The following is an 18724-nucleotide window of genomic DNA, read 5'->3' on the forward strand; positions in this document are numbered from 1 at the left end:
TGTGATGGCTAGAGTCTTAAATGCAGAGCAGCTCTGCCAACGCTGACTGCTCTTGTCACGATGAGGTGACTGGTAATGACAGTTTTCCTTTTTCTCCAGACCAAGGCTGTCAGTGTTTCTGCATTTGTACTAATGAGAAGGGCAGAGTATAATTTTGTGGCTTAATGGAGGGCAAAGCAATGTCTGAATTCAACTGATTTAATTTTTTCTTTGATTACATATTTTCTCTCACGTGTCTGAAAATAAAGCAAGCACTTTTTGGAAATGCTCAGAATCCAGGATCTGTGTCCTCAGTAGCAGCCATGTGATCCCTCAGAACCTGTCTGCCTTGAGCTAAGTAAGCAAAGGTGTGAGGTATTTTGGCTTCTTTTAGACACAGAAAGCTCCACTCAACAAACCAAAGCTATACCAGCTTTCTGAATCCTCTGGAAAATCTGACTTATTCAAGAAAGTATCATTTTAAATGTGCAGATTTTCTGCTTATCATTCATTCAGATACTTCATAAGCCAGACCAATTGTCTCGGTTTTGAAAGACAGGTGTCTGCTAAGGAAGGCAGAGGCCCCCCTTGAAGTGGCAGATATAACCCCTTTTCCCTCCAAGTTATTATATTTTGAAATCAAGGGCCTTTAGGCAAAGATGTGGGAAGTAGGAATAACAGTTCTTTACTCTATATATATATGTATATAACCAGTCAAACAAAACAACAACAACTCTGGCAGTGACAGCAATCACAAACCCAGTGCCAGCCTTCTCGGCTGTCAGGCCCTTTCCCCTCGGGTGCAGTTCCGCTCGCAGCCGGCAGGGGCGCTGGCGGCTCCCGGTGAGCAGGGCAGGTGCGATGGTTCCCCCGCGGCTGCAGGGGGCGCTCCGGAGCGAGCTCGGGAAACCCGCGGCTCTGGTGCCCTGGGATCCCGGGAAGGATGGAACAAAGGCTTCACAAACCGCTGGGCAGCCGATCCCGGGCTCTCAGGAACAGCAGGCTGGAATGGCAGGGACGAACGCAAATCCCGGGTGGCAGACGAGATGTATCCAGATGGGAAAAAACTCACGGAGGCCCAGGCAGGCAGGGCGAGCAGGGCTACAGCGTAGCGAAAGCTCGAAGCAGCAGCGGAGCAGGACAGCCACAGCTCGGTCTCCAGCAGGGCAGGGAAAAGCGGCTTTTGGAGTCCCGGCGTTGCTTCCAGCAGGAAGAAAGAACGGCCAAAAAGAAAGCAGCAGCAGCTCCTTTCTCTGCAGCTTCTCTCTCCGGACGCTCAGAGCAAACTGTCCCCACACCCAGGTGTAGACAAAAGAGTAGCCAGGCCCGCCCCACTCCCCTTTTTGTCTTTCTTAAGTACAGCTATTTGTCCCCTAGCAACATGCATATGGGAGAAAATTCCTTTAACAGGAAAACCTAAGACTAAACTAAAACCCCAACACCAATAATGCTCTTTATAATGGTTTAACACAGCTGATTATAATGAGTCACTTGAAATTTGGCTTCAATTTTCAATCATGTTTCAAATATGAGAATATCCATCTGGGGGAGGATCAGAATGAATTTGCACAGTTCCATTATGGCTTTATGTTCAACAAACACATCCTCTCCTTCTCCCTTCTCTGACCTCAAGCATTAAAGTAAAACCCTGGCTTTGGAAATGCACCTCAAATGCAACCGTTTCTGCTGTTTTGCTTAATGTTTTTGCAGGAGCTGAAAATACTCAGTTGCAATTTGCTTATAACATTCTTTGTAATTGTGGGACTGAAAAAAAAAAAGACCACAGGGATTTCTGCCATCCAAAATGTGTAGCATAGCATTGTAAAGACTCTATGTCAATATTCATGTTTTGCTTTACATATAATTTTATTAAACTTATACTTTGGAATAAATTTTACCTAGCAGCTTTTCAGTTAAATTACAGCAATTGTTTTTCAGCAGGATATTTTTTTCTGTAGGATTAGACAAGAAAAGTAATCACTTCAGAAAATCCACATACATGTGCAGTATTCTCATGGCTGGTTTCATCTTGAGAAGGTCTGGAACGGCTCCATCTTTATTGAATGAGATGACAAGAAACTTAATCTTTCAGTAAAAGGAATTCAGCTGAACCATTAAATTACAAAATGACCCTCTAGAAATCAGAGCAAGGTCATTTAGACCAAATAATGTGCAAATATTATGGTCCAATGTGTTCTTTGCAAGGCTGTATTATTTATAGATTGGATTAACATCATCACCTCCAAAATCCACAGGTTTCCTTGGGAATATTACAGTAAGGCAAGGAAGTCATGGGCAAGGAACAACAGACAGATATGATCTGAGCAGCTAAAAGAAGATGGGCAGTGTCATCCTTCTGGGGCAATTCTTGAAAGCAACCAGTCAAAAGGAACAGAGAGTGTGCTGTGGGGAATCTTTGCAGTGAAAGATTTAAGGTTTGTAGAGGGGCAAAGCAGTTAATTTCTTTGTAAAAACTTTCCATGTGATCTTTTACTTCCTTTCACTTAATTTCCAACTAAATACGAAATTTGTCTCCTGTCCTCTGTGATGCTTACAAACACAAGTGCATCCTTCTTCCAGAAATTAGGAAGAGGATCACACACCAAAATGTTCCCTGAGCTTCAAGAGCATATGTCCCTCGTCTGTCTCCACTGCACCTCCCTCCATTTTAGAGGTTCACTGGTCACTCACAGTAAGCTGGTCCAGTGAGTGACAGAGAACTTTGGGGATGAATACCCTGTTTCTCTCTTCTCTGCAGAGCTTGATGGGATTGTGGCTGAAGAGAGAAGACAGATGGGAATTGCCATGATGACAAGGAGTGGTGCTTGCTACAAGTTTTTAAGGAGGAAGCTATAGCAGAGTTCTCTCTGGATGCTGGCATTGAGCCTGGGGTATAGTCAGTGAAATCTGAGCCAAAATCCAAGAGGAATAGACCCAAATGGACATGGAAAAAAACTGTCTTTAAATTTAGAATCTACCTCAAGAACTGTCATCACAAAGGTGCTCGTGTTGTTGTTTCTCACTTATGCCAGTGTTCACCAAATCTTCCTTTACAGGCTCAGGTGATTTGTGGCTAAGAGCCCATGTGCTCTGAACACATTTAATGGTCTGTTTGGTATTGCACAAATCATACATCCAGCATACAGCTAGATTAATTATGTTTTCTAATTTCCGCCAAAAGTTCATTTGGCGTAAAGGGATTGCTTGGTTTTCTTTAAATATTTCAAGGATGGAAGCCATTTATCTAAATGGTTTGCAAGCTGCCCACAGTTTGACAGATGATGGGACCCTGGCACTGGCTCTCAGTGAGCTCCCAGCTGGAATGGGGCTTTAGTCAGTGTTACAAAGTTTGTCTAAAGTCTTCCATTATAATTCTTTATGAGTCATTTCTTAAACCTCTATAACACAGAGATATTTGCATTTATGTTTTTCTTTTGTTTAGTTTTTCTTATCTTTGGGAGCTCTTTCTCACAAAAGGAGACGTTCTCTTCTAGATATTGTGGGCCTTGCAAAAAACACTTTCATTTGGAATGCCGAGAAACTAGAAGCATTTCATTACTTAAAAGTCTGTGCTCTGGTAGATTTTGTTCTTGCACTTTCAACTAAGGTCCTGAGTCCTGGTAAGGTGTTGCACTTAGAGGACTGCCTGTCCCTAAATGGCAAGTCTAAAGAAGAGTCAATAAGAATGGACACCTGCAACAGAAGACTTCTCTGGGATGGTTAATCCCATGGATCCAGGATGAAATGCAAACAAATAAGAACGGTTTTACTGTGTCTGACCAAATATTTACTAAACTCTGTCATTCATTAGCCTGCCTCTAAAAGAGAGAAACAGCAGATAGAGAGCAACAAACTGAAGAGCAAAACAAGCACAAAGGGCTGCTATCCTGATTTTTTCCTTCATCCAGTGGTTTGTAGGTCACACATGTCTTCAGTCAGGTAGGATGATTTTTTATTTAAAGAAAAAAATCAGCAGGGTTGTTTTAAAAATTGTGTGAAACCTCCATATATAAAAAAGGCATCTAAGAATTAAATTTTGCTGAGGAAATGAACTCAAAGTGGGAGAAAATAACTTCTAGAAGACGTGCTGTGCAAGCCATGATGCTGGTCAGTACTGCTGGCCACTGATTTTTCCCATGGCCTGCCTTTTGAAACCAAAAGACAGTTCCAGCAAGAACTGAAGCTCATGAGATTTTCAAAAGCAAAGAACAAAGAAACTGGAGCCTGACTGTCACTTCAGGTCATCGGAGGCTGACAGATGGGGAAACAGGGAGTCTGGGAATCTTGACCCCTAAAACACTGCTCCAAGGCACTATGTACTTCTAGGACCAAGAGCTCCAGGGTAGATCCATGCTGTGAATGAATTCCTCAGAATTAAAGTCAGGTATCTTGGAGTCTGACTCCAGAGACATCCAGGTCAAAAGTCACATTTTGAATCGTAGTTCCCACTGGTTTCAAGATAAAATGGAAGTCTTCCTTCCTGTATGTGCAGTTCCCTTTATGCACGAGCTGCTTTAGCTCTCAGCTTTTCACCATGACTTTTTTCTATCTTCTGTTGTGTTATCCTGTACCTGTCTAGGGCAACAAAAGTAAGCAACCAGTATCTGCAAAGTTAAACATTAAAATCAAGGTTTCCAGGACCTGAAAACACACCTGTGGGTGACGAAGGAGAGAAGGAGGGTGGGAGGAAATGTGCACAAAGACTCTGAGACGAGGAAAGAAGAAAGATCAAAAAACTACTCATCCTTGTCCATTATTCCACCTGAGTGAACAACTTGCTGTGCAATAATTATAGTGTAATATAACAAAATGGTCAGCCACAGCGTTAAAGGTTACTTTAGGGTTACTTAAATTAAAAGGTTACTTTAACAACTGCACTGCTGCTGTGGGGATGGGGCACATTGTCACTCGTTACTAATACAGCAGATAATATATTATTTCAAGTGGATTCTGTCCAGTTGTGTGTAGCGTTGCACTGTTCTGTGTGATATAACTTGGGTTGCCATTGCAACTTTAAGTAACTTCTAGTGTCAAAAATAATAGTAAACTTCTGGTCACCATTTTAATAAAATCTTTAATTTCATCTTGTCTGTCAGATATTGGCCTCCTGGCCCTGGAGATCATTGAAAAACATCTTTTGTGCTGATTGGAGCAGACAAATGAGTCAACCATCATAAGACTATTTGCCCTTGACCCCACATTCACAGCAGAGTCTTTGTGAAGCAAAGGCACTGCTGCCTAGCAGCTACTGGGTTCTGGTTTAGGTCCTTACAGACTTGAACAATCTATTTCAAATTAGCTCATAAAATTGCAAGAACTAAGAACTTTAATGGAATCCTATTTCTCCATAGATTTTTGGTTCTTGATTCAGACTTTCCTTTCACAAGCCAAATCATATATGAAGCAAGATTTTCTACCATTCTCACATTTAAGGATGTCAACTCTGAATTACCAAGGGACTCTGACATCTATAGATTTATTCAGAACCCTGGCTCTGTGGGACTGACCTAATTAGAGATCTCACCAACACCTTCTGGAAGCCAGACCTGAAAAGGTGATGTGAGTTCGCACAGTCATTGTGCACTGCATTGGCCTTGGATATGAAATAGGAAATGGGAATTAATGGGAAATGAAGAGAGAGATGAAATTTCGTAGTTTAATCTTAAATGATGACAAGGTTCCCTTAGGCTGCAGGGGTCAAGTCAGTCATGTCATGGCCTCTTGCTGGGCTGGGGAGAATTCAGAGGCCTGGGGGCCTTCCTCTTTTGGGCACACCGGCCCACGCCAGGCAAGCAGCCCCTGCCTCTACTTGGAGCAGAGGGCCTGCAGCTGCTGCCCTGGGCAGAGGGACCTGCCACTGCTGGCTGCTCCAGCTGCTCCGGTTCCTTCTGGGGATGGCCCCACTTTGCAGGATTGGGCACAGGTGGGGAGTGGCTGGGACCCCCATGGTGAGTGACCTCTGAGGTACCAGCTTCTTCCTCCACATTGGAGCCACTGGTGGGAGTGCTCTCCTGGGAGCTGCTGGACTTGGATCTGCTGGTGCTCTCTGCTTGGCTGTTGTCCTCGTCCTCTGCAGTGTGGGGATGCAGAAGTCTCTGGGCCTCCTCGCTGCACTGGGCTGCAACAACCTCGATGAGGCCATGGACCAGTGGTGCTGTGTGCCCGTCGAGGAAGACCAGCAGTCTCTGGGCCAAGCCCTCTGCATCCAGACCACAGATGCAGAGGTAGAGCAGGATGCAGCTCTCTGCGGCCTCAATCAGCCACCACCAGCCCCGGTATATTTGCTCCAGCTTCTGGTGCAGCCAGGAATGTCCAGGAGGTGCTGTTGTTGTTGGAACAGTCCTCCCCACACCTCGGGCAGGAGGCCACCCACAGGCTCTGGCCCTGCATCCCCCTGCTCAGCTGGGGACAGTGTTCCCTGTGGAGAAGACTCAGGGGACACCTCAGGGCCATGAGCACTGTTTTCATCCAGGTGATCGGGAGTTCTCCCTGCCTGGCTATGGGCTTCTTGTGACTCTGCAGGGGAGGTGATGACCAACCGTGCATAGTCCCATTCACCCTGCTCAGAAAACCTGATGGTCTCTATCAGTGTCCTGCAGAGTGGGCATGAGGGATTTCTGTGTGCCCACTGCAGGATGCAGCCCAGGCAGAAGCGGTGGCAGCAGGGCAGAGCAGAAGCCACATCCTTCCGAGAGTGCTGGCAGATGGGGCAGTTGGCATCTGTCTCTGTGGCCATTGTTGTCTCAAGCCAGACTGGCCCAGGCTCTGCTGACATCCAGATATAAGCAGTGATATGTCACAATAATTCCCCCGGAGATGTCACAATCTGCCACTCAGTGATATCACCATCCATGAGTAAGTGATGTCACAATGAGATGTCCACCCCTGCAGACACACGGCATCAGGAGGAAATGGAAATACCAATTCTTTTTTTCAGTTTCTACATCTGCATGTTGCTCTACCTCGGCCACCAGCATCACATGTCCTTGGCCCTTTGTCTCATCCCCACTCCTGATACCTTGCCAAGGTTTCCTGTGAAGTGCCACTGAGCAAGGGTAGATCTGTGTTTTCTTGCTGTGCTCCCAAATCCACTCAGCTGTAGTGTGCAGCCAGGCTCCCAGCACGGTCCTCTCTGCCTCCCTGGGTTGTTGTAGGACAGCTTGTGGGAAGTGACCAAGTAAGTGACAAATGGAAACCTGGCTTGGGGGGAAGGGAGTGTTTTAAGCAACAGGAGAGTTTCTCTACCTCTTCCTTACCATCTTCTCTGGCATATCCTCTCAGAAGAAAGCCCTGGGCACATCACAGCAGTCTGAGCAACCCTACCTTCCTTGGCCCTAAATACCTAATTTCTGCCAGTACTGGCCAAGTGTGTCTTTTCTAAGGTCAGTGTGAGCTGAAAATTCTAAATCAGAGCTCCTGCTGCTTTGGAGAATGAGCCTGTTGTCTCAGTTCTCCAGCAGTGGTGTGGTTGATCTGCACGTTGTCTCAGCCTCCTGCTGCTTTGGAGAATGAGCCTGTTGTCTCAGTTCTCCAGCAGTGGTGTGGTTGATCTGCACGTTGTCTCAGCTCCTTCCCTGCACCAACCCTGCTCCAGTGCTAAGGGTGGCACTGAAAGTATCACCTGGCCTGTCCTGGATGATTCTGATTCTTAAGGGCAGGAACTTTTAAGGATCTGTAGGGGGTTCTGGCTCTTTAGGGAAGAAAAAAAAGAAAAAATAACCAACCATTTGACTCCTTGTCAGGAACTTGTCTGAGCATCCTTGGAGTTGAGGATCTTGACTGCCAGACCCTGGGTTGTCCTGTCCAGCCACCTGTTGTTTACAAGCAGGATGGGATGCATTTTCCTTGGGAAATTTGCATTTCCAGTAAGATATTATTTACTCAGCCCTGTAGCCCTTGGTTCTTCTACTTGTGTCTGTCAGATTTACAACTCCATCAGGTGAGGCTACTCCTTTTCAGCTTTCCTTTCCTATATGATTCTTCACAAATTTGAAAATTCAGTTTGTAGAGAATTTTGAACCACAGAATTGGGTTGGAGTAGAATCAGATTGGCAAAGACCTCTAAGACCATCAAGTCCAAGCATTAACCCAACAGTGCCAAGCCCACCACTAAAACACATTCCTAAGTGCCACATTTACACATCTTCAAATCCCTCCAGGGATTTGCCCTGGGCAGCCTGTGCTAGGGCTTGAAAATACACTTGGCGAAGAAATTTTCCTGCTTTTTGCTCTGGTGTTGGGAGGACACAATAGCACTGTGTCAAGGAAGTATCTCAACAGGGACAGGAAGAAAAATACCACTTGCATTTCAGGATACAATCACAATCCTTGAAAATCACTGGAAAAGGATGTTTATATAGAAAGTATGTGACATGTGTCAGTCAAAACACTGCAGTTTAGTTCCTGTCACAGACTGTTACTTACAAGACACTGCAACAGGGCCCATGACAAGAAGCATCATGTTGAAATGAAGTTTTTCCATGCCAGAATTTGTTTCTGGAAAACACTTTTCTACCTGTTGTGATACTCACATGCAAGAGCAGTTGAAACCCAAAACCTGCCCTTAGTTATACTGTGAAACCTCAAGAGCTGAAGGTTAAGCCTGTGGGCAGGCCAAGAGCCCTACACTCACTGCAGTCAACAGGAGAGAGAAACAGTTGTGAGTGTCCTGGGAGTTCTGAACACTTTCTGGCAAAATTTTAAACACAAAATTTCACTACAAGTAGTGGTACTTCAGGGATACTTGGAGATAAATCTGCCTTTTCTCCTCCTTTTGGGGATCTTTGCGTTACATACTTAGTTGGGCTCATATGGGGATGAGAAGAATTTGCCTAAAGTGTGTATGAGTACAGAAGGATGTGAGGAATTTTCTCTCTCAATCCCATTATATGTGCTCATGCTCATTGATACAAAATAAAATGAAGCTTTCATCCTTTATTGCCATGTGCCACTTAAGTTTTGATTTTTTGTGGTGTTGATTGTAAACATGCTGCTGCTTTTGTGGGAACTCAGGGGAAATTATATGCTTGTTAGAATGCCTGGCACTGTTACCAGCCTTGGAGCAGCATGGCACTCAATATTTCACTGTAAGTGCTTACTGGTAGTGTCTGCAACTCCTATTGTACCTGCTGACATCAGGCAAGCCTAAGAAAATGAAGTGGGAACAGATGCAGAAATCTCCTCCTGTGGTGGTGGGACTGGAGATCCTTGGCCTGGTTACGGGGGATAAGTAGATTTTACTCTCTCAGAAAGTCTCCACCTTGCATGAGATCCCTCTTCTCATTAAAGGATTAATGTTCATCTGTAGCAAAAAACACATCTGCTCTGCTGGTTAAAGGAAAAGGTAGCTATGAAATCAAAACACATGCTGGTTAAAATCCTTTCCAGCTCCCGTTACTATGGTATGTCCTACGTATCCTATGCAATGGCTTCTACAGTAGAGAGAGTGTCAACTCCTGGTGGCATATCTGCTTTTTTTCCCACCACAGGTCACAGGAGTTGGCCAAAATACTCTTCTTTTACTTTTTTTTTTCAACCTTTCATTAGAACTGAGCTGAGCACAGCATGGGCAAAGAAATTAATTCAAAACTCAGTATAGTCTGCTTGAGAATAGAGGGTCAAATTCTTCATTGAGTTGGATTCTTTTCCACATCTGAGGTTTTTAGACATAGGAGTTTTGGTTCCTACAAAATAAAGCATTGTCAAGCCCAGAGTCATGGTATTGCCAGCAGAGTGCATCAACAAAAATGCTTCTGGGAAGATGAAAAAAGTTTTTAATAGAAAACTGCTGCTTGTCTTAGGGTTGAGTTTTGCTCTGGGTCACATCAGCTATTCCTGTGGGGTGCCATGACCCTTCCTCTGACTCTGATAATATCTGGTGAAATTCCTCACTGCTCCTACGTTCCCAGCTGGTGATGATGATACATTGACCATGCCCTCTGAACAGTTCTGGGTGGTAGCATCTGACTTTCCATGCTGGATTCCCATTGGGGACCTGGTTTGCAGTCCTTTCTGGTCACAGCAGCAGACGGTTGGTCCAGCAGCCATCTGGAGGAAACCTGACTGTCTCTGCAGTCTTGGGAAGGTAAATGATTGTGGCAGCAAGCTATTAATGCTTGGTAGCCTGGAAAAATGCAGGGTGTGCACAAAAATGGTGTGGTAATACCCAGCTGTAACCAGAATTTTGATAGTTAGGCTGGTGGTTGGTTTGGGAGTATGATGACTTTTTTCCCTGTGAATAAACCACTTCTCTTGCTGTTAAGTAAAATTGCTAAAGACATATGAGCCAGGGACATAAAGCAAGATTAAAGAAACACAGATTGTGTGATAAAAGACTCTCAAGGAACTGCAATAGCTGATTACAGCAAAAATATGCTTTTGGAGTCTAAATGAATATAATTTCTGTGTGATCAAATTCTGTAACTGGTCACATAAACTGCTCAAATTGCTCTTCTTCCCTCTGGAAGTTGGATCTTTTAAAGCCACTTATGGTGCAACTTTCTCCATGTTCTGTGTAATAATACCACAGCAGTGTTATTTGGAGTTGAAATCAATACAAGTTTAAATTCTCACATTTGTTTCCATTTCTTAAAAAAAGTCTTTCTGGCTAATTATTTAGGAACAAAAAACTGAAGCTCAGATTCCTCAGAATATATTTGGACATACTGAAGACAAATGGTCCTACAGTCTCTGTTTAAGTCTTAACATAATTTGTTAAGCTATTTTTTTGTCTTTGTTTGCAAGGTAAATATACCATTTCCTTTTGGTTATAGGTGGTCTCAGGGAGATACTACCTTAAACTAGTAATATTATCTTTTGGTACTGTAGCATGACCCATGATTGGTTTAATTCCTCTAGTTTTAGTGATTTCTTAGAGGACTCGTTCAGTGTATTTGATGACTACTTGATCAAGACATAAATAAACACAGCTTTCCTTAACACTGCATCTTACAATGTGGTTGATATTCCTCCAAGCTGAGGAAAGAGTTTATTGCCTTTGGCTGACATTTATTCACACTAATTCACTGATCTGCCTTGTAAAGCACAGAAGATATTTGAGCCATCTCATAGGCTCAATGGCAATGCCAGTCAGACTGGGATGCTTAGGAAAATGTGTCTGTCACTTGACCTGTGGCTCATTATGCTCTGAGGGGACATTCTAGCATCTGTTCTGTAATGTAACCATAACTCAGGTCTTTTGGCAACTGAACGAGAATATTAAAATAGCACTGAAGGCAGAGGAATTAAACATGTGCTTTATTTCATGCAGTGTACAGTGATCTCATTGAGTTAATTTAGCCTCTCAGTGCACGAATCTGTAGAAGTCTGAAGTTTGTTTTCAGGATTTAAGGACTACTTGGGTGTCAGCTGTTGAGGTGTGGGAGGCAGGATCCCTCTTTGGCATTCTGACCTGTGGAAGGGGTTATCCACCACATTTCTAAGTCAAACACTGGCACTCCTGGATGACAGTGCTGCACAAAAGGCTGTTGGCCAAACTGCTCAGGACATGAAGATAAATATCCTGTTGTTGGATGAAGGACTCTCAGCAAGGGAGGTGTCTCCAAATGCACAGCTCAGTCATAAGCTACTAGCTTTCTATTTGGCAGGGACTCTTCCTTGGCATGCTGGAGTCTCAGCTGCTGCATTTGCTGAGGATGGAGAGGAATAATGCCTGCATCCAAGGTCACAGAGTTAGTTTCTCTAAATTCAGTGCCTGATCTCCCTGCTGTCTGAGATACAGCAAATAAAATGTTGCCTGAAATATTGTCTCTGAGCAGAATATTCAGTGACAACAAAAAATGAAGCATATTCCCTGGGCTGAAGGCTCAAAATTCCTGCCAGTATAAGGGAGCATCAGTGGGGTTCATTGGCCAAAAGAACAGTGCTGAGATTCCCTTGTTGCCAAGAACACCAAATGGTCACAGAGGGGCCAGTTTTGTCCTGTCACTTTCATGTACAGCAGATATGGGTAAGAGTATTAGCAAGCAGTCCATAAACCTAAAAAAGGTTAAAACAAGAAAAATAAAATGTCATTGGCAAGCACTATTAACTGCAAACAACAAACAGATAAACAAAACCCAATGTAATTTAAGTGGCTTGAGGTTGATTTTGTATGACATCCCTTGAGTTGATGGTTCTTTGGTGGGAAGGTATTGATTTCCCTGGAGGAAAGACCAGGACACGTCTTTGGTGATTTTCTCCCTCTGTCCCACCATAGCCATGGTTAAGATGTGATCTTGGGACATTGAGGGTGTGAGGATTTTGTATTTGAGCACAATTAACACATTTGACTTTCAACAAACCATTAGCTGTCTTGGGCACCACTCATCTGGGGATGAACTATCTGTATCTCATTAACACTCTTAGCATAAATGTATTAATTACAGGAGATGCTCAGATACATGAGAGAAATATTTGACACACGTAAACATCACTCCTTCATAAGACTGAGTTCCTCCTTCCATAGTTTGGCTTTATGCCAGTGGTGATCATAACAGAAACACCTGTTCTTATCACCTATTCACTGTGAGCATAATAGATAATAATGCACAAATTAAAACAGGATCTCTTGGACTTCAGCTTTTCTACAAAATGCTGCAGTCTCTGGTTTATGTCTTCATTAAAGAAGAGTGTAGCAGGTAACTGAGCCAGAAATGCCACAAGAAGATGTTGCAGGCAATTAAATAGTCTCTTTGCTTGCTTGCATCCTGGTAAAAGACACATGAATTTAAAGTAGAGGTAATTTTTCAAGGTTTCTAACATGCCTTGCAGTAAAATTTTTGTGATGAAAAACACAGGATGATGTGATGTAAAGTGAAGCAGCACGGGAATGTTTAAACAGGTCTGTCCAGACAGGAATAATTTCAGTCTAAACATTTACACTGTGCTTTGTCCTGTCTCTCTCTACTCAGACTCCAAATTTCCTCCAGTTACAAATTACAAAAATTTCCACTGAGAGGTGTTTTGTGAAATTATGTGACAGTTCAGCCATTGGTCTCTTGATCCCAAATTAACCGAGGAACAGCATGATTCTGGCATATTTTGGGTGTCATGTACATGTTAGTGTACCTTGAGCTGGTTTTGGACAGTTGTATCTCAAAATCACAACTTTTCTGTTTATAGAAAATATTAGGTATATGTTACAAAGCTGAAATCATTATTGGCATTCATTGCAGCACATCACTTCTGCCTTTTTCCCAAGGCCCATTTGCTAAGGTGAAGCCACAAATGGTGAGATATAAATAATTATCTCTTCTTGCCTCTTCCACTGAAAGAGATGTAAAACTTATAAAACAAAGGCTGGCAAAATAGTTGAGCTTGAAAATATACAGTGCTGCTGAAGGAATGTGTTGGTAAATCAATTTTTCTTGTCCCCAAACCAGTGCTTTGAGAGAAAAAGAGTAAACCATTGAAGTGTTTTTGATTTTAGAAGAAGCATGTTGAAAGAAAAATGTTCATTATGTATTATAATGGCTGTGAGAGTGGCAAAATGTGACTCATAAACAAGACTCAAAATCACTGGCATGCCTGACTTGTTTGAAAAGTTTGTTTTTTCAGGCTCTCTTTTTGAGAAGCAGGGTATAATTTGGGCATGAGACTTGCATTATGGAAGTCAGGTGAGAAGTCAAGGCAGAGGAGAAATTTTTTCTGCCTTTTCTTTCTTTCTGCCTTTCCTCCTGACCCCCCACAAATAGTGCAGAAGCTTCAGTGCTTTGGAGGAGTTTATCAAATACTGCAACGTGGCTCTAGTTGCACACTCCTCCCTTTGTGTGTAGTACAACTCTCTGTCACCCACTTCTCATTCTTCAATGGATAACAGGATTTAGGGGGAATCTTTTCTTTTAGTGTCACTTAGGTCACAACTAAGAAACCACTTTCCTCTCTGGGTCTTTAAAACACTAACCAGTTTGTCACTCATGTCTTTGTGCCTCAGTGTCTAGGCTTAGCTCTTAAAAATCAGAGAGTTTTGTTCAGTATAATTTTGCTTTATGCCCTGTTTTCCCATGCTGAATTCCTGATGAATTATGGAGCTCAGGGAGCAGAGAAGTAGGGGATAATTACAGGGAATTTGGTGTAGCTTGGCAAGCCATGTTTCAGCTCCAGTATTTCAGTGACTGGGAATCTCAGAGCACTACACTTAGTTTTATCTGGTGAATGTTTCTAGCAAAGATGTTTTTCTGTGATGCCAAAGTGCTGCTTGAAAGTAAAGCCCATCAGGACCGAGAGGAAAAATATGCTGTCTTCACATAAGGGAACTGGTCTGGGTTTGCAGCTCCTAATACCCCTAATATGTTTGACTGGTTTGGGATTTTAGATACTTAAGTGCAATGACAAGTTACAACTGCAGTTATGAGGAGTTCAATTTATTCAAGATCTCCCCAGCGTGACAATTAACCAGAATGACATTAGCAATGGACTGTGCAAATTTGGGTAATAGAAATTAGATTATAAAAACCTGAAGAATTAGCAGAGCGGTGGTACTGTCAAAGGTTTGATTGTCAGCTTTTCTTTTTTCTGATTGGAAATTCCATGTGTAGCTTTTGGGGGAATGGAGACCAGCAGGGTCAAGTGCTGTTCACACAAAATATCTGATTATTTTATTTGCAATTTTTAAGGACTTGGAGAATGATCTCACTCGATGGTGGTGTGCAAAATAATGGGTTCTCTAAGCAATTAACAGCCTCATACAGGTGGACACCTGCTGCACAAAAGTTAATCGTTCACTCTTTTGTCATCAATGACATCCTTTAATAACCTAAAATTTTGGATACCTTAATGTATGTCCCAGATCTGCTGGTGGAACATGAAGATATTCAGAATAAAACCCATGAAATGGTCTGCTGTTAAACAAGAGGGCTGTCTTGTTCCTGACCAGTGCATTTGTTGCTTTTATATATTTTTAAATTTATCATAACAATAATACAAACATTGCCTTTATATTCTTTTTTTCTCCTGGCACCTGAACACATTCAGTCACATCAAAACATGAGGATGATACCTGCTGCTTTTTCCCCCCTTCCTATTTAATCAAATTTTCTCTAATAATATGCTAACTGCAGAATTACAGAGTAAGATCGTATTTTAATCCTTGACAAGTACATGTTTTTTCAAGGTGCTTATGAGGAAGTCACGGCATCTTCTTGGACTCTTCTGAAAAAATGCATAATTTTGCTTCCCAAAATGTCATAGGTAGCCCAGGGATATCATCACCAAATAGTTTCTGATAGCTAAAATGTTTAAAATATTTCTCAGTTTAAGTGAAATTTGGAAGTTATTTTCTGTTAAAAACTGCAAATAAGAGATGAGAAGAAACTTTTCAATATTTTGCAAGCTAAATATACTCACTTCAAAAGAAAATCCAGTAAGAAAACTTGGCTGCATAAAAATTAAAATAAACTGTTCCCTCCATTGCCTTAAAAATAATATTCTTGACAGTTTCTGCTCCTCTAAAAGGGCTACAAACTCTCTTTAAATTTTCTGCATTAAGTCTGAAATTTTAAACCAGAAAATTATCAGAAGCTACTACCTCCTTTTGAGTAGAGTTTGCTGGTCTATAATTGTGGCAGTGATTGGAAAAGGAGATGTAGGAACTGATGCTGTTCTGATTAAATGCAAAGTTTACATATTTCAAGGACTTAAGCCTTAAATGAAATCTTTCAAAAGTCAAACACACAGTAATGAACGTGGAGATTATCCCCCTCAGTCTCTTGTGAATTCCAGTTAGAAAATAAATGAGAAATGTTTAGAGTAAAACACTTCAATATAGCAAATTTGGATGCTTTTTGATAATTAGTTCTTGTGTATAAGCATACATGTTCAAATTTCTTTGTTTCCTTGTTTTTCTGAGTTTTTCGGATCTCAAGGGGAGCTTGAGTGCTTCTGAAATGTTGATGGCTCAGTTTTAATCCTGCTATTGAACACAGCGTGAAGCTGATCTCAGAGTGGAGCCAGTGGAGGTCACAGCACCCAACAGGTTTGTCTCTGTCCCAAGGTGACCAAAGCCACTCCCACAGGTTGGTGCAGGTTGATACAAATGAATCCCTAAATGTCCAAAGGAGCCCAACATCGCCATGTCTCTGTTACCCTTATCATTGCAGGCCTTACAGAACTTTGCAGATTGAGGGTTTATAACTTTCTGGCTCCTGGAGCTATACACTTCCAAAATCTGTTTCTTAAATAATTGCTCTTTCTGCATCTACAAGTGCTAGAGGGAAGTAAAACTTTTGACCACCAGAAAAGCACAGAATTGTACTGCCTGGTATTTGACTGAAGATCCTAAATTTGGTTGCGACAAGCTGAAATACTGAGTGACTCAAGGTTGCTGGAGTAGGTTTTCTGTGGGATTAGGTTGCCTGTAACACCTGTAACTACAAGAGATTGGTTTGATCAGTTCAGGCTTCATCGTTTCTGTGAGTCCTATACAGCAAAATACAAATGAATTCTACATTTCCTTTTTATTGTACACTCTGAGAGTAGGGCAAAAAGTGTACTTAAGCATCATTTTTGAAACACCATGAGAACAAATCTTCAAAGACTCTTTGTTTTTAAAAGGAAAAATCTGTCCTTTCTTATTATTTCTTGTAAGTCTTTTGTTTTGTTGTGCCTTTTGTTTTAGTTGATGTACCACTTATGATTCTTTCAAGTACTCTGAAAGACCTTTGGAATATACAGGTAATTAGGAACAAAACCCCAAAGCTTCTCAGCAGCATGAAGGATACTGAGATTTGCTTCCCCTGCAGTGAGGGACTGTGGCTCACCCTGGGTGCTTCTGATCCTACAGAGGGACAAGGAGGGTGAGGATGGTAAGGAGTTATAGGAGAAGAGCTGTGGGGTGAGGAACTGTGTTTGAAATGTTTTATCAGATAAATTTATGAGTGCTGGAATTAGTTCCAGGAACAAATTTTTTCTTTCTCGAGTTTTACAGCTTTTAAAAACTCCTATTTCTTTGTTTTGTTTTAGTTTTGGGTTTTCTAACAGGAAAAGACAAGCTTTTGTTGCTGTTCTTGATGATTTTGGAAATCAGGTCAGTCAGTATCCTGTACAGCAGATGCCATCAGAGAAATGCATAATTCTGATTAGAGGCAGTTTATCTCTCAGTAAACTGTGAGACTGTGCTGAGATGTTCTCCAAAGTGCTCCTGGAAGTGGCTGGGATAAATCACCATGGATGAGACCTGAGAGCTGTATGAATACATGGACAGAATTGTTTATCAGTCCCAAACATATGGAATGGAATGAAATTTACTAAAAAAGTAGGAAATGATGCAAAAACTGCCTACAGCAACACATGACAGCATGAGTAAAAATGAAAGGGAAAATCGTGCTAACAAGGACTGATACATTTCCTCTTCAAAAAAGACAACAAAAAGAAGCTATCTCAAAGAATATGGAAGATGTCAGGTGGTTTGGGTTTCTCCATTAGGGCACTCCATTAATTTAGCTGAGTCTATACCTGACCTGTCACCGTCCTCTGCTCCTGGATCCCTGCCCTTGGTGGAGGGGCCAACACTGGCTGCTTGCTGGTGTGGCAAATATGCTTAACAAGCTCCAATTTTCTATGGATAAAACAATGGATTCTATCCAAATGTGCAAGTACTCACATATCCAGGTGGCCATCCCATGGCCGGGTGTGTTGGATGTGTAGAAAGGGAGACAGAAAACATGGTTTGTGAATGCAGGAACCCACACTGCAGAGTTTGTGTGACACAACTAGTGGGGACCCATGGATATTTCTTCTTCCTACTTTGCTAATTTTCCTGAAGTGAAATAGTCTGTGGACTTGGAAATAAAATTTTGGCAAAAATAAGGATGAGCTGGTACAAGTTCCAATGTCAGTTTATGTCGGTATCACATGGCAGCACAGCAAAAGTGAAGTCAGTGTTAGGGAGAAGAAGAGGAAGATAAGTCCGCTTGTAAAAACAGAGGACAGGGTGAAGAAGGTGGTGGCCATCAAGACTGTAAGGAAACGGATTTTTTTCTCTCAGTATATCCATTTTTATGATTGTGAATTAAGCAGGATTGTGATTTTAGAGCTGAACTGCCATCAGTGTTGGTTCTGTTCATGTATCTGTGACTATCAAAACCGCTTTGACTTTGCATAGCTTCTAAATTACACATCCTCCTTACTTTTCTGGTCCCTTGGACTTGTGCAGGGGTTACGTTGATGTGGTTGTTGTCTCAAATGGCCTAAAAATCTCTTCTCTGTATTAGGTGAACTTTTTCCTTGTGTAAACCAGGCTAAATGTAAATGTATAAACTGCTCTTTATTTATTTTTGTGTGATAAAACTGAACCCACTTTGGCAATATGAATGCCAGGGAGATCTGCCATTGTAAAAAACCACAGTTACAACATTTATTGTTAAATTCCAAACTGTTAGGCACTACTCTGCCAAACTAAATGGCAGAATGTGCAATGCCCTGTTGGATGTGTGCTGCAGCATCACTGTTGTTTTATTTTGAATAAAGAGCCTCTTAGATGTATCAGTGACAAGCAATGAAGGGGGAAGTGTTGCTTCAGCTGGCTCTTCCCTGGAGCCTCAGCTGCTGATACCTCAGCTGCAGATCCCTGTCTTGAACTGGGATTGCAGCCTTTGAAAGGGTTTATGAAGATACAGGGCCACCCAAACAGGCAGGTGTTCTAAGACTTCTGTTCTGCAGAGGAGTTACAGAGTTGCTTCTCACTTCCCTACCAGATTCTGAGCTGCTGAAAACAAAGGGCAATGCTGATAAAACTCTGCTATTGGCG

Source organism: Corvus hawaiiensis, chromosome Z, assembly GCF_020740725.1.
Source record: "Corvus hawaiiensis isolate bCorHaw1 chromosome Z, bCorHaw1.pri.cur, whole genome shotgun sequence".
Classification (NCBI taxonomy): Eukaryota; Metazoa; Chordata; class Aves; order Passeriformes; family Corvidae; genus Corvus; species Corvus hawaiiensis.